The following is a 5205-nucleotide window of genomic DNA, read 5'->3' on the forward strand; positions in this document are numbered from 1 at the left end:
CTCAGGGTCGTCGAGGCGAGAGTGGCGGGACCGCCTGTGGTGGGAGTCGTCGGCATCAGCTGGGCGGTCCCCCTGGTGGCTGTCGTTGGTGAAGCGAGGAAGGCCAATGTGGTTCGGAGGCTCGTGGCAGATCTTGAGGTCATAGTCGTCGTCGTTGAAGAAGACCCGAATCGTGCCGCGGAGCTTGGAGGAGTCCAGGCACTTTACCTTGACCCGGACCTCCTCCTCCTTGCGCAGGGAGAGCTCATTGACCACCACCACATTGCCCAGGATCTTGGACATACTGCGGATGACACGCTCAGACCGGGCCACATCTGGCAGGTTGGTGATGAGGAGCCAAGCAGTGTCCAAAACCACCATGGCCTTGAGGTCCCACCTCAGCTCGGAGATGTTCACCACTAGCTCGTTGAGGGCCAAGGTGATGTTGCTGCTGCGGGTGCAGTGTCCCATGCTCAGGGCGTCGGGGAAGATCACCGTGAAGGCATTGGCAGAGGTGGTGGTGTAACGCCCCAAGACCGATGTGCCAGGTGTCATCCAGTTATTCGATGTTGTTGCCTTGTCATTGCTTGCGTGTCATGCATTGCATATCATCTCATCATGTGCATTTCATTTGCATACGTGTTCGTCTCATGCATTCGAGCATTTTCCCCGTTGTCCGTTTTGCATTCCGGTGCTTCGTTCTCCTCCGGTGGCCATTTCTACCTTTCTTTCGTGTGTGGCGATTAAAAATTTCCGGATTGGACCGAGACTTGCCAAGCGGCCTTGGTTTACTACCGGTAGACCGCCTATCAAGTTTCGTACCATTTGGGCTTCGTTTGATACTCCAACGGTTAACCGAGGGACCAAAAAGGCCTCATGTGTGTTGCAGCCCAACACCCCTCCAATTTGGCCCAAAACCCACCAAAACCCTCTCCATCATCTCGGTCGTTCGATCACGATCGCGTGGCCGAAAACCGCACCTCATTTGGACTCACCTAGCTCCCTCTATGCCTATATAAAGGTCTCTCCCCGAAAATCCCGGGTCTCCCTTTTCCCCTAACTCTAAAATCCCCTCGCGCCGCCACCGGACATGTCCGCCCTAGCCGGATGCATCGCCGCTGCCAACCGCGTGGCGCCACCTGTCCAGCACCGCCCGTTCCCACCGCGCGGCCCGGGAAGCCCGGAGCCGGCCCCCGAGGGCCCAACCGCTCGCTGCCGCCTCTCGCGGAGAGAGCCCGCGTCCATGCCGCGCCATCCGTCGGCCGTCCGCCGGAGCTGCGCCGCCGCCGCCCACTCGCCGGCCGCCGTCGCTGTCACTCGCCGCCGGCGCCATCTTCCTCGCCGCCTCGCCGGCGCGCGCCACCGTCGCCGTCGTCGCCCGGCCCTGGATCTGGCCCCGCCGGACCGGATCTGGCCGTCCCCACTTCCCCGGCGCCGCCCCGCGCCTCCCTGCCTTCTTTCCCATCTCCGGCGACTCTTCCGGTGATCCTCGAAGTTCGTTCCACGAAACCCTAGATCTGGGTGAGATGATATTTTCCCTAAGTCCCCGAGTTTTCCATGTTTCATATGCCCATGTTTATCATGTCGTAACTCTGCATCCGTAGCTCCGTTTTGCGCATATAGCATGCCAAAATGTTCGTCTCAGAGAGCACATCATTTCATATCATTGCATCATTTTCATTTAAGTTCATCTTGATGCCCGAAATGCTGTTGGAAGAATGCTATTTGGAATAATTGTCAGATCTGCTGCTCCAATTAGATATTTGTCATTTTTGCCATGATTATTGTGTGCATGATATGCCCCTGAGCTCTACATGTGTTTTGTTATATGCCATGCCATCTTTCCAGGGGTGCCATCCATGTATTTTTGTGATGTGTGTGGTGACTAGCACAAGCTTGCAAAGTGGTGCATTCGTTAATACTGATTTCAGGGACTTAGCCTTTCCACTAAGTCCTTGATCTGTTTATCTCAATATGCCATATGTTCATGTTGTTTCCTAGTGATCCGTGCCTCTTTTGAGGATGATCAGTAAGGATGTTTTGTTAATCTTGTAGTGCTCTATCCATCCATGTCTTTGTTTGCAATTATGGAGCACCCTAGCTTGAGTCAATCGAGGTCTACTTTTGCTATTTCGTGAATCTGGGCAGATTGTCTACTTAGCGATTTTGCCGAGGATGTTGTCGTTGATCCGTGCATGCTATGCTATTGTTCTTGCAATGTCTAGCTTGTATAATGTGTATTCTTGATGGGTGTATTCTTAGATTGTCATGGCTTGCTCTGTAGTGAGTGCATCGAGTTCGTAAACATGCCTACTTGATATCTGTTTTTGCATGCTCCAGTTTTTCACTAAGTCTGTGACCTGATTATGTTTTTGCCATGTTCACATGCTTGCAATTGTATTTTCTGTTCCCTTTTGGCTCAAGGTCACTAAGGGACTTTTGTTAAGCTCTTTGAGTAGCTCCATGCCATGCTTTACTTTGCCATGTTCAGGCCCTGTAGCATATAGTTTTCATGCTCCAAAGTGTGCTACCTGATCTGAGATTCCAGACAAGTGTTAATTTCACTGAGATCTGTTTACTAAATGCATTTTTGCCATGCTTGTTTGAACCTGCTAATGGATGAATTGGCCGTAGCTCAGTGCTAGTCTTTTGTTAAGCCTCATGAATGGATCCCTGCCATGCATTTTGTTGCCATGTTTGAGTGTTGTAGCATGTTTAACTTGTTGCATTTAGATGGCTACTTGCTGTTTATCGCAGACCGTGGTCATATTTGTATTGCTTGCCATTTCCAAACCGTAACTCCGATTCCGGTGATTTTTATATCGTTTTCAAGCGAAATCATCTCACCTTTCCAATGACACACTTGGATTTCCAAGTTGAGGCCAGGTTCACTCATTCCTTGTCAAATCTTGCATATGCATCGCATACCGCATCTCGCATATCATACCATGTTCATGTGTTGGTTGTTTACTATGTTGTGTGCTTCTTTTCGGTGTTTGCTTCTTCGGATTGGTTTCGGTAACGTCGCGTTTGTGCGGACCCGTTCGTCTACGTCCGTTTGTCTTCTTCATGGACTCGTTCTTCTTCCTTGCGGGATTTCAGGCAAGATGACCATACCCTCGAAATCACTTCTATCTTTGCTTGCTAGATGCTCGCTCTTTTGCTATGCCTATGCTACGATACCTACCACTTGCTTATCATGCCTCCCATATTGTTGAACCAAGCCTCTAACCCACCTTGTCCTAGCAAACCGTTGTTTGGCTATGTTATCGCTTTGCTCAGCCCCTCTTATAGCGTTGTTAGTTGCAGGTGAAGATTGAAGCTTGTTCCATGTTTGGAACATGGATGTTTTGTTGGGATATCACAATATCTCTTATTTAATTAAAGCATCTATATACTTGGTAAAGGGTGGAAGGCTCGGCCTTATGCCTGGTGTTTTGTTCCACTCTTGCCGCCCTAGTTTCCGTCATATCGGTGTTATGTTCCCGGATTTTGCGTTCCTTACGCGGTTGGGTATAATGGGAATCCCTTGACAGTTCGCTTTGAATAAAAGTCCTCCAGCAAGGCCCAACCTTGGTTTTACCATTCGCCACCTAGCCTCTTTTTCCCTTGGGTTAGGCCAGCCCAAGGGTCATCTTTATTTTAACCCCCCCCCCCCGGGCCAGTGCTTGTCTAAGTGTTGGTCCGAAATGGGCAGCCTGCGGGGCCACCTCGGGGAAACTTGAGGGCTGGTTTTACTCGTAGCTTGACCTATCCGGTGTTGCCCTGAGAATGAGATATGTGCAGCTCCCATCAGGATGTCGGCACATCGGGCGGCTTTGCTGGACTTGTTTTACCATTGTCGAGGATGTCTTGTAGAACCGGGATACCGAGTCTGATCGGAATGTCTCGGGAGGAGGTCTATTCCTTCGTTGACCGTGAGAGCTTGTCATGGGCTAAGTTGGGACTCCCCTGCAGGGATTTGAACTTTCGAAAGCCGTGCCCGCGGTTATGGGCAGATGGGAATTTGTTAACGTCCGGTTGTAGAAAACCTAAAGTTGACCTTAATTAAAATGCATCAACCGCGTGTGTAACCGTGATGGCCTCTTTCCGGCGCAGTCCGGGAAGTGAACACGGTGTTGGAGTTATGATTGACGTAGGTTGTTCTAGGATCACTTCTTGATCATAGTTTATCAATCGTGCTTTGCCTTCTCTTCTCGCTCTAATTTGCGTATGTTTAGCCACCATATATTCTAGTCGCTTGCTGCAGCTCCACCTCATACCTTTACCTTACCCATAAGCTTAAATAGTCTTGATCACGAGGGTGTGAGATTGCTGAGTCCCCGTGACTCACAGATACTTCCAAAACCAGCTTGCAGGTGCCGATGAGTCCGTGCAGATGACGCAACCAAGCTCAGGAGGAGCTCGATGAAGATCTTGTCCTTTGTGTTGTTTCGTTCTAGTTGATCAGTAGTGGAGCCCAGTTGGGGTCGATCGGGGACCTTGTCGCTTTTGGGGTTCTTCTTTTATTTTGGTTCCATAGTCGGACCTTGAGTGTATTTGGATGATGTAATGCTTTATTCATGTATTGTGTGAAGTGGCGATTGTAAGCCAACTATGTTACTCTTTCCCTTATGTATTACATGGGTTGTGTGAAGATTACCTCACTTGCGACATTGCTTTCAATGCGGTTATGCCTCTAAGTCGTGCTTCGACACGTGGGAGATATAGCCGCATCGAGGGCGTTACAGGTGGTGACCTGCCAATCCCACTTGCACCTGCACAAGTGGTTGAGCTCGGCCTCGATCAGCTCCAGGTTGGCGACGCCCTCACCCACGACAGATACAAGTGCTAGGAGCGAGGGGGGAGGGGGACCTCCGACACCTCGATGTGGAAGAAGCCCATGTCCTGAATGCCATCATCGGGCGATCTGGGCAGAGAATCGCGGGGTGGCCGAAATCCTTGCAGATGTAGCACCTCGGAGGGTTGGGGAAGGCCACCAGGAAGTGCCCGGACAGGCCGCAATTGAAGCACGACGGACCGTCCGAGGTGGAGTTGGAAACCAGAGGTGGAGCCGCCGCCGCGGCGGTGGATGCCGGGGCCGGGGGGTGAGAGGGGCCCTTCTTCTTATTCTTCTTCTTGGCACCCGGGCGCCCCCGGTTCCCATTGCCTCCATTGGAGGGAGGGAGAGCAGCTTGGTTGTGCGGGGGCTGGTAGCGGCGGGGAGCCTGGGCATTGGTGGCGTTG

Source organism: Triticum dicoccoides, chromosome 6A, assembly GCF_002162155.2.
Source record: "Triticum dicoccoides isolate Atlit2015 ecotype Zavitan chromosome 6A, WEW_v2.0, whole genome shotgun sequence".
In the NCBI taxonomy this organism is placed as follows: Eukaryota; Viridiplantae; Streptophyta; class Magnoliopsida; order Poales; family Poaceae; genus Triticum; species Triticum dicoccoides.